This window comes from Apis laboriosa, unplaced genomic scaffold (assembly GCF_014066325.1).
Source record: "Apis laboriosa isolate Shangri-la unplaced genomic scaffold, ASM1406632v1 scaffold118_cov155, whole genome shotgun sequence".
NCBI lineage: Eukaryota > Metazoa > Arthropoda > Insecta > Hymenoptera > Apidae > Apis > Apis laboriosa.
This window is the reverse complement of record NW_025221003.1, coordinates 127,014-139,299: the sequence shown is the minus strand read 5'-3', so window position 1 is coordinate 139,299 and position 12,286 is coordinate 127,014. Positions and strand designations below refer to the sequence as shown.

At 29.8% G+C, this 12,286-nt stretch overlaps 2 long non-coding RNA genes across 3 annotated transcripts in view; one reads left to right on the top strand and one right to left on the bottom strand.

Annotated features, from left to right (window-relative positions):
* LOC122716735 overlaps positions 1-8,264 on the bottom strand; it is a 49,157-nt gene extending 40,893 nt beyond the window's left edge. For both annotated transcript variants that reach the window (XR_006347081.1, XR_006347078.1), the window contains exon 1: positions 7,962-8,264. This is a non-coding gene — a long non-coding RNA (uncharacterized LOC122716735). The remainder of the gene's footprint in view (positions 1-7,961) is intronic.
* Positions 8,265-8,341: 77 nt separating this feature from the next.
* LOC122716744 overlaps positions 8,342-12,286 on the top strand; it is a 98,593-nt gene continuing 94,648 nt past the window's right edge. The window contains exon 1 of the long non-coding RNA XR_006347086.1: positions 8,342-9,297. This is a non-coding gene — a long non-coding RNA (uncharacterized LOC122716744). The remainder of the gene's footprint in view (positions 9,298-12,286) is intronic.

Genomic DNA, 12,286 nt, shown 5'->3' with positions numbered 1-12,286 from the left:
TTCAAATATATATATTTTTGTGCGAGGTGAATTTTTGTTCGCGTGTATCTCGCGAGAGAGTTACTTTGGACGAGATTCTTTTGGTGAGAGGATGGAGAATGATCGAATGCAAGGAGAAATTTATTCGTTTAAACCTGCAATGCAAGTGGAGTTAATAAAAGAAGTTCGTAATAAACAAGCAAAAATGAATCGAAAGATTTGTACACCATTGGAAGTACAATAAAATTCTGATGGATAATATTTGGATTATTATTTAGAATTCGACTGTATTATTTCCTGCGTTATTATCGTGAAATATCTAATGCTTGGACGAACGTTCTCTGTCAAATGAATAGAATTATCTGTAACAACAAACGAAAGCAATTTACGTTTCCTGGTATTCATAATAAACATATTTTCATTGCTATGAGTCACGATGTTTACATGTTGTACACGTAATATACGTATTACGAAATATACGAAATTCCTTCAATTTCAACTGCTTAATGCGATTCTTCATTTATGAATAGCAATGAAGAATAATTCGAATAATATTTTATTCCATATTCTACACTATTAAATTACAATATACGATTCCAATACAATATAATCCTACATTCTTTGTTCTATCCCCCCAAAATTTTCCTATCAATTTAAATAACAACGACGTACTCTCAAACACGTTGACATACTTACACGCCTCCACCATCGTATCGTAACCTCCACCTATATCTCTATTTTTTTTACACCAAGAGTCTCAATCTTCGCCCAAAGATTGTTTGGGACGTAAAATGATCGCGAAGCCAATGACGCGGTTCGATTCAACGCCTCGCAAAATAGATGGGGGCACATTTTTTCGTAACCCCGCGAGAGCTGCAACTTCAGCATCGGGCAGCGTGGTCCCTGGTAACGATGATTTACGTGTCTCGTTTGTTTTTTGTAATTGACACGCTGAGCCAGATGGCGAGCACGAACGGCAGTTCTACAAACGAGGAGATTTCCGGAGTAATCGACGGGTATACGCAACGATCGGGTGCTCCATTCTAAAAAAAAAAAAAAAAAAAAAAATCAGAGAGAGAGAGAGAGAAAAGGGGGGAAAAATGGAAGAAGCGTGAAAAAAGAAGAACGAAGAGGAAGAGAGAGAGAGAGAGAGAGAGAGAGAGAAATGAAAAATAGAACGAACCAGATTTTGACAACTCGCGTTCGATGTTATCAAAATTTGACGAGTGTACGCAACGTATACGAAAACGTTTCCGCGCCCACAAAGTTGCGGCTTGTAATCTGCTTAGCGTGCTTTACGCGCCACGATAAATAGTAACCGGAAGCAGGATAAACACGTGATGAAATTTACGATTATTGCCTGTGTGTGTATCACCGTGTCGAGTGAACGTATAAAATTACTGCGATTTACATGCCGAACTTCACGCTTCCCCCCCACCTCCCCATTAACAATCCCACGACACGATTTAATTGATACCCCCACCCCACACCTACACGTCTGTTTACTTCGTAATTTCAATTAATCGCGTTAATGGAATGCGAACGATTTGTCGATCACGATCGATTTTCATTATTATTAATCCTTGCGCGATCTGACGTTAATCCCCACGGTTTGGAAATATTTTTATATCGGTTTTCTGTTTTCCGGATCGATGGAAGTTTTTGCGTATGCGAGGGAGAGAAAAAAAAGAAAAAAAAAAAAAAAAAAAAAAAAAAAAAAGAACGAGATACGTCGGTTACGAATGTCTGAAAGCTCTTCGTAAATCATTGACGACGTGGAGAGAAGAAATTTTTGACGTGAACGAGGTTTTCCATTGAAAATCGAGGGCTTTGAAATATCTGTATCTCGTTTTTTCCCACGTTTTTTGCGGTGTCCACCGGTGTCTAGGAAAGTGTCTCTCTGTTGAATCGATATTTAGCCGTGAATAGTGCGTGCATATTTAATTCGGTGTGATGGGTATGTCGAATGCAGATCGTTTTATTAATGCATTAAAAAGTTGAATATTGAATTTCCTATTCGAATCGTTTTATTTTTTTTTTCTCTCTCTCTTTCTCTTTCTATCTCTCTTTGTCGAATTTGAAGTATAGTTTTCTCAACGAAAAACATTTCTCATCTTTGCAAAATTTGCACGAAACGAGAGTTTAAACATTAACATCGACAAAGGAAAAGAAGTTTTACTTAAAACTTCTTCTGATAGTTTGGTAAAAGAGAACGTGTTTCTCGAGTTTAGTACTTCAGCTACTTCTAGGATATTACACATATAAACCCATGCTTACATCTATATCTTGTCTAAATTCCTTGACTTGAGGGGGGAGGGAAGGAAGATTTTAAGTAAGTACACAGAAGCATAGAGAAAAATCAAAGGGGACCTCGAGGATATTCGGTTCGAATACCACTCCATATACGATGGGTGCGCACAGAGGATTTTATTATATGAAAAATAAAGAAAATATTATTTTAAATCCTAGATTGAGATAAAGATTTTGACGGAAGAAGTGTCAAAATTTTCAAAAAAGTGTATAATTTATCCTTCCGTTTATTTTGATTTAGCATTTGGATTAATGTAAGAAGTAAATTAATAAGGATGAGCAATTTGTTCAGTTACGTGTAACTTTAATCCTTCGATATAGAATCAAAAAGCAAAATAACAAATTAGGAAAGTTAAAACAAACTGAAACGGGAGATACTTTACTCAGTCGCGCAATTCGATGTAGAATGTAAGTATATACACCGCTTTACAAGCATTTCTACAACTCAAATAGTAATTTTATTATGGAAGCTATAAACGCCTGAAAATGTAAATATTAACATTTCTAACGACGCATTTTGTATCCTTAAAAGATAAAAGATGTGTAATTAAAAACTGAGAAAATGGGACAACGAAGTGTGCGCAATTTTAATCATACTTCTACCAAGTTTTCTAAAAAAGTATTACGTTTTCCAAAAAAATTTCATATATTTTGTACATTCTAATTTTCCAAAATCCTCTCATTGGAATCGAAATTAAACAAATTCTGTTTTTCATGCACTATTTTTCTATAAATAAAATATAATTTATGCACGTCGCGATACATTCCTGTACTGCAATACAATTTTGGCTCATCGGATAAATAAAATTACCATATCTCAAGCAGATGGCCCTTCGTGTATTTTTGGACAGTTCTTACAGAGGGTGCTTAAATATCGATGCACATGGCCTTCCTACTTAGATGAACTAAAAAACATTGGCTCCTGTATAAAATTCGATAACCCTCATATCATTTAAAGAGTCAACAGGTATCGTTTTTCAAACTTCCTTTCCTTACTTTTTTTATCGAACAAATCTGCATAAATTTCGTCACCTTTACAGGTTTACAATAAAAATCTCGATCAAAGCGAAAGATGCTTATTATTTAAAGATTTTTTTTTAAGAGATTTTGGAAAAAGAAAATTTATAAATTGAAATATACATAATATTCTAATATATTTCCTATAATAATAATTACCATTAAAAAATAATTTAGATCCCTTAAAATCCTTAAGTATCATGATTTACAGGGGGAGAATCTGAAATTTAAAAAAAACTAAAGTAAGGAAAACTAAAAAATTAAAAAAAGATAACCTAATTATTTAAATTATAAAATACTTTTGCCAACACATCCTATGTATGTAATTTAAACTACATCAAATTGTAATTAATCACAGCAAAGAAAGCTAAACGCAAAAGAACTTTGATACGTTCCTCCATATAATTCTCAACAATATTATTTCTAAGTTTTATTTGACAGTTGCTAGAATATACACCCATCTTAATGAATGTAATCTACGTTCAACGATAATCTCGTTTAAATAGCTATTAAAAGCATAATATTTTATTGGGAGAGATAAAGTATTTGCTTCTAATTCTGTTGCGTTTAGAATCCTAGAAACATATGTAAACTTATTATTTATAAAACTAGTTTTATCATACTATATTTTCCCGATTTCATTCTTAAAAATAAAATTTTCATTCCACGGATCTTGATACATTGTCAAATATACTTGACTGTCGAAAAAGTAAGAGGATAGAATTTATTGACTAATAGCACAACGCATAATTCATATTGGTTTGATCAAATAATCAAAGAATAATTAATTTATGAACCATTTGAATCTTCGATTACAGAGACAAGAATATCTTCGATTCTTACTGATATTACCGATCTCTTCATCGTTGCGAGATTCTTTATTTTCATTAAAAAGAGTGAAAATGGAATTTCGAAATGGATCACACGATTCCAAGGATAGAACCGTCTTATTCGAGGACATTGGCTTTTCACCCTTTCGAAACCATGACCCGAGCCAAAGTCTACCCACACCCACTTCCGTTTATCGCGCAGACGCAACCGGCTCTGTTCGACATGATGTGATCCGCATGTATATTACACTCGGAATCTCGTTCACCTCGGTCACATACGGGAGAAAAGCGTTAAACGATCAAAATGCAATTTGCGGTAAACACGGGCCGGGTATAGGGAAATGAATACTGCAGCGTAGATCACGTTTTCCAATACTCATTTAGTTCGTGTTTTCCACTTATGAGGAAATTACTTTAGCTCGGGAGGTTTCGTCGAAATTGGCGACATGGAAGCTTGTGTTATGTCATGATCGAATCGTTCTTTCACCCAATTACCATTTTTTTAAAAAGGAAAATGTATAAAATATTACCTGGATTAAACTTGAGAAATGATGATACAACAATAATTATAAATTTTCTATTCCTTTTTTAACAATTCAGTAATGTTTTAATCATTGTAGTTTAATTTTCAATTAACACTTAACATAATATTTTAATTGTACAATGTGATATTGTAATAAATTATATATTGAATTAATTAACAATAAGTTAAAAGTAATTTAAATTGTGTTCGTTGTCTTAATGCATTTGAATGAGATTGATCTCTTTACCATTTCTTTTAAGAAATTACTCTTTTTTGTAATTGAAATATTATTATGAATTTTCTATCTCTAATTTCTCTTCAAAAAAATATAATTCAAACTGTGTTCCATAAAAACATTACTGAATTTGAGAGTATGAAAACTAATCATCATTTAGAAGAGGAAAGTAATATATGGAAAAATAGCAATAGCTTGATTTGATATTTTGATTGGAAAAAGAGAAAAGAAAGAGAGACAATTTAAAACAAATTCGTTTACAAGACAAACGAAAGGATTTGGAAATCCCGTTATGTGAACATTTCCAATCCAATTTCATCGATGTCACCAATTTTAAAATCGATAAACTAGTTTATTGATCTATTACATCGTCGCTATTCGAAAAAATTCACGCTATGAATTTTATGAGTTTTTTCATCCTACTAACGTATTCTATGCAATCATGTCTATGCAAATACCATATCTCTGTAGTGGTGTTAAACTTTACGAGATTAAACCTTGTAAGGAGTTACAATCATGTACTTATATACCGTGTAAGCTTATAGAAAGCTTCAGAAGCTTATAGAAATTCCATGATACTAAACAGAACCGTAACAAAACAATAAATAAAACATCATTTTAATTCCGTTTTATTTTTCTCTAGTCAGCAATAGTTGCTTTACATCATTTAATCTAATTTTTACGTCATATGTAATACAATTTTCAATGGTTTTGGAAGTTAATACTTGCAAACATCTCTCCATTAAGTTAAAAGAATAGCGACGAGCAAGCAAATCAAAATAACCAACGAAATAAAACAACCACAGAGTATCCATTTTATTTTCTTTGTTACTGTACACATTTTTTAATCTGTAGCAATAATACATTTTAACAATTGTAAATTATCTTCGCAGAATTAAATAAATAAAATGTGAAATAAATTGAAAAAATTTACACAATTAAAAAAGAAATTAAAAATTTTATTGAACTAAATTAATTAAAGAAATTATCGAAAATTTTTTATTTCTTTAAAATGAGAAGAAAGATAATAATCAGACTGAAAACAGTTCTATTACATTCATGACTATTACCTGATAATTACAGCAAGAATGTGATTGTGAATCGCCGAAACTAGCAGTGTTTAAAGATTTGAGCAAACTTTCTGATTCTTGAAAACGTTACTACGTTTTAGCGGCTCGTGATATTCGTTCCCGGAAATTCTATTTCAAGAGGATAACATTAATAGTTGTCGTTCGAAAAAGGAATGATTTTACTTAAGCTACTTTTTCTTATTTTATAATTATAGTTAAGAAATATTTTTATTTCTAAAAATTTTATCGTTTTCAAATTTCAAATTTAAGTATCAAATATTTGGAGATTCTTTTCTTAAATGTTTAATTAGAAATTGTTTCGAAGAATAAATGGACATAATCAAGCAAATATTGTTGCCATTTGCGATATTTCATCTTGAATTTCGCGAAAAATTCGTAACAAAAAATACCATCTGTTGAAGACTGTATTATGTAAATCATAATTTCTAAGTGACAGATGGTGCATCGTCATAGATCACGATACACGTAACAATTTATACGACCATCTATCTTCTTGTAGCATTATGAAATTTCACGTAATCATTAAGATAGAACAAACAACTTCTTCTTTGATGAAACAATAATAAATAAAACTTTGAAATGAAAGAAAAAAATATCCTATGAGCATGTAATATCCTATTCTACATTCTATATTCTATATTCTACAATCTATATAGATTTATCATTTATAATGACATTAATACTATATTTAGTATTTTAATATTAAAAGATAAATAAATAATGTATAAAAAAAATTCATTCAAAGACATATATTCAAAGATATATTAAGATAGAACAAACAACTTCTTCTTTGATGAAATAATAATAAATAAAACTTTGAAATGAAAGAAAAAAATATCCTATGAGCATGTAATATCCTATTCTATATTTTATATTCTATATTCTACAATCTATACAGATTTATCATTTATAATGACATTAATACTATATTTAGTATTTTAATATTAAAAGATAAANGATATTTTTTTCTTTCATTTCAAAGTTTTATTTATTACTATTTTATCAAAGAAGAAGTTGTTTGTTCTATCTTAATCTTAATATCTTTGAATATATGTCTTTGAATGATTTTTTTTTATATTTTATTTTTTTTATATTTATTTATCTTTTAATATTAAAATACTAATACTAATGTCATTATAAATGATAAATCTATAGAATAGAATATAGAAGATTATAGAATATATAAGATAGAACAAACAACTTCTTCTTTGATAAAATAGTAATAAATAAAACTTTGAAATGAAAGAAAAAAATATCCTGAGAGCATATACTTTCTATATTAATAGATTTATCATTTATAGTGACATTAATACTATATTTAATATCTTAATATTAAAAGAAAATGTCATATATTCAAAGATAAATATATGAATTCAAAGATGTATATGTGAAAAAGATTTAATATGAAGAAAAATTTATATGAGGAAAACTATATTAAAAAAAAATGTTACACCGTAACCTTTCTATAATGAATTATTGAACATTTGTTTAATGTGAATTTCAATTAGATAATTTGGGTTCAAACCAAGATTAAATTTATAACATATTATGTATAAGCTAACCTATTTTGATTTATGAATAATAATATTTATATATTGATATGAGCATATACTCATAGTATATATTAAAATGAAAAAGAATTATCGTTCAAATATTTATCAAAAAATAGCATTTGAAATGGTGTCTTTAACTATAAATCTTTTATTTATGTGTAAAAATATAATTTCATTAAAAAATATAAATGAAAATTCTCTTTTTATATTTTATTCTTTAATTCTACTAAACAAATTTTCTGATTTGTAAATGGATACAGGTTATGTTATACAAATAGATTTTTTTATATTTCTGATAGACAGAAATATGATCGAAATTTTAAAAAAAGTTCTAAAATATTAATAAAAATATCGAAATATATCGTTTAAAATATAAAATAGAATATAAAATAGAAAAAAATATGTTGTAAAAATTGTACTCACATTGCTATTGTTCAATCTCAATTGAAACATACTATTCACTTATATATAACATTCCATGCGACGAATATCTATACGTATCTTCTCATATTCCACTCGAATATATTACACAACACACAAAACTAATGAAAGGGTTAAATATTAATTCAAATAAAATAACTTTTACCAATTGTCGTTTCAGTGGTCAAGATTTATGAGGTCACGATCACCGCCAAAGAACACAGTTTCTGAGACAAACACAAATCGTCGAAGAGGCAGATGCTTTCTGATTGGCTGGTGGATCTCGCGCGGATGCGTACGACTCTGACGTCACGCTCGCCCAGTTTGAAATCGTTCCAGTCGTCAGTCGCGCGCCGAACGTCGAACCGAATACATGGGGGTGTTATACGTTTTTTCTCATTAAATTCTGTACGAAATAACGTTATATTTCACGCGCTGATCATCGAAACACAACATCATCGTTGAGAAAGTTCATTAGTGATTATCAATAAAAAAGTGACGTTCGATATTATCGACCATTTTAGTGCAGTGTCATAACGAAAGTTCTACTTTCTTTTCGCGTACTTTTTTCCGTGAACTTGCTTCGATTCGATTGTCGCCGATGATCGTACACAACGAAAAGGAAAACCTTCAATTACGTGATCTATCTTTGTTACTACGCACAATTGACAGCATGCATTTGAGTGATGATGGATAGCATTTCTCCGGTGAATGCATACCAGTGAAACGTTCTGTTCGCGAGACCACGTGATCAGTTTGGGAGGTTATGTAAACGACGCATTTACAAAGCAGCGATATTATAATCTGTCAGACATCGATATTTGTGCATTGCGTATAACCACGTTGATTGGCTGTAATTTCGATATCTCGAATAATCGATGAGAATAATTGCCTGTACATACAACGCTTGATCTGTTTTCGCGTTCGATCGATACTAATTAATCGATATTAGTACGTTAAACGGTCAATGCGCCGAAAACGTTTCAAATTTAGTTTAATATGCGCAACACGGAGAAACGGACCGGTTCAATGGCGTCGATTTGACTTCGTGAAATTCGTGATTGTCCTTCGAAGCATAACGTCCTCGTGTTCACATGCCACACCTGTGTTTTTACTTTTTTTCGAAAGTGTTTCACGTTTAATCTATGCTCTTCGATGAACAAGGGAGTATGATGTGTTGATATTTGTGTCGCATCACTTAAAGCTTGTGTGTCCTGTGTGTGCCAGATGTCAAGACGATAATTGGTGCTGTCTTAAGGACGAGTGATTCATGTCACCATGCTGACGATTGTTTTCCTGCTCGTTCTGGGCCAACTGGTGGTACAGGCGGACTATTTCGGTAAGTTAATTTATTTTCTTTTGTATATGTAGAACAATGCGATATATATACATACATTATTCGTGGCTTTATCGTTGAAAGCTATATTATGTTGATCGATCGTTAATTGTACAATAACGTACAATGCAATGAGAACTTTGAATTTCATTCTTATCGTGTTAGAAATTAGCTAATGTCACGTTTGCAATGATTAGCATGCAATAAAATGATGATTGATATGCGTTTGAATTTGAAGTTAGGGAAAAAAAGGAGAGAATTAGTTTAATAAAGTGAACTATTTCTTTAGTTACTTCATCACGTCATATAATTTGAAAATTAGATATAGGAATATTTATTTTAAATCGACTATATATTATTATTAAATTGCTACCAAGAAACTTACTTTTTTTTCTTATTAGGATTAGAAATAATTTTTCCTGATTTTTTCTGAAAAAAAAAAAAATTAATTAAATATATACATTATTAATGAAACGAAAAAAATTACTTTTAGAGTCATTTGAATAATTTATTTTGATATATTTTTATTTTAATAATGTTCAATATATATTCCAATATATTTCGTATTATTTTTTAAATAATTTCTTTTTTATTAGTTATATTTATCTTTTTCCTTCATTTCATTCCATTTTTTAATACAAATGAAGAATGTATTACGAAATGGCACGAATTTTAATCAAATTGAAGTTTTATAATTATTTTAAAATAGAATCGTAAAAAAGTTTCCAAGCTTTCTTATTCATCTCATGAAATAATGTCTCAATATTTTAAGTCCCATATTTTGACAATCTGAATGCGTTAAATCTTATGTTTTTTTTTTTAATAATCGGAATGGTATGAATGATATCATAGTATGCTATTTTTTTTTCACAATATTAATGCAAGAAAAATAAAGTTAATTAGATATCAATTAAAATTCTTATTGATAGATTTCTATTATCTTTATTTAGAATAGTGTCACACAAATACCATTTCGATGAATAATTTACCTAGATATATCTTTTATTTATAAATTATTAATAGATGAAGCCATATAATAATGATATAAGCATAGTACATTCATAAATTTTTATTCGCTAAGATCAACGTTTACGCGAATTGTTATTTTAAGATTTAATGCAATATGTATTAGTTAGAAAATCAGTAATCTAATCGGCGATTTAAACGCTTAAACCAATCCAGAATAATTCCGTGTTGCGCCACGAATTGTAATAGGATTATATATAATCTGTTCTCGTATTATAAAATTGATATTTATACGTTATATAATAAATTATATTACTGTTAAATTAATTTCTATTATTCGCGATACAAAAGCAGGAGAGTTACTATATGTGAATAAAATATTTTATGAAATTCAGAAATTTTATTTCTCTTTTTTTTTTTTTAATTTTTAATTGAAATTTTTTAATACCATTGTTTGTATTTTTAAAAAATTTTTAAATTTCGGAAATAATAATTACCTCGTCATGGAAATAATATGTTTTTAGAAAACGTCTGCGTTTAATTCTCCCTCAGAAATCTAAGCTGTCTACGATAATTAGTATAATTGCTTAATGAAGTTAAAGTTGCAATGCTGGCACCATATCTGTAATACCAGCATTTTCTCGCATATTAGACTTGGTTAGTTGTGTCTTGCTTCAAAGCTGCAAACCTGGAATCAGCATTCTAAATTAGTTCGCTTTATATATATAATACTAAATTTCATCCAAGTTTTGCAATATAGTTTTCATTCGATAAATTTCATTGAAAATCTTTGAAATCTCATTCAAATTATATAATAGCTAATACAGCAATATAATTTCGTTTGATAAATCTTCGAAAATTTCCATCTCGTAATCATGCAAACGAATGTTGAAGATCTTATAAAACGTGATAGAAGTTTCTTCGAAGAACCGGTATTCGTTTCGAGCCAAGCCTGAAGGCATTCATAAAAAGGACAACGTGTTTTTGCGATAGTTCTGCTAATTAAAACACGATTGCACCTTTTATAGATTGCAATTTATTGCGTAAAACTTTTTGCATTTGTTTCACTGTAGTTGGACGCGACAGTTTGCAAAAGAGTTCCTTATAACGAATTTTACTTGAAAAGAAGGATTTGTTCGATATTAGCGAAATAATTTCTATTTTATTTCATTTCGTTCGCTCTTTTTAACTTTAATTCTATTTTTCTTTTATCTTACAACTTCGATCATTGAAATATTTGTTTCGTAAAATATACATATTCTGAAAAATAGTGTTTGTTACCCGAAAGATCTATGTAACGAGTGTTTAGTTAATTCTCGAGAGCATGGAATATTTAGAAACGTGGTTAGATACATCCGAAGTGATTGCATATTTAACAAGTAGAATCCATAGAAGCTATTTAGCTTTATATTATTGCAATTATCAATGAACATGGTAGTCAACAATGAATATAACGATGAAATTTAACGAAAATATAAATTATTTTCTGTCATATATTCCTTAAACTGGTATTGCTAATTTAATATTCAACGTATTCTTAGTAATGTAACGTTATATCCACACTCTTGGTTACTCACCTCATACGTTATTCCTTCATGTGTTTGCTTAATACGATGCTGACGCATATCGCTTAGATAAACGGCATGTAACACGTGTTATAGACAAGAGATTATAGACGAATCACGTTACAGTAATGCAAAATGAAAGGCGAAGAATTCTCCTCGTGGCCATACTCGGATGAGATTTACCATCATATCGAGTGATCGTGGTTGTTGAAAGGTAAACGGAAGTGGGAGTGTCGATGGTTACGATGTATCAACTTGTAATTAAGCTGATTTTATTTCACCGGTTAAACAGTTTTTTCTGATCGATGAATAATGGATAAACGATCGCCGAATGTTTACCAAACGGAACTCCGCGAAGATTTCTGAAAATGATTATGCAAATGAGTAGGATATCTCGTATAGGAAATATTGTATGATGGTAATGAATCATAAATCTTGTTCCGTTTGTAGAATTTTATTAC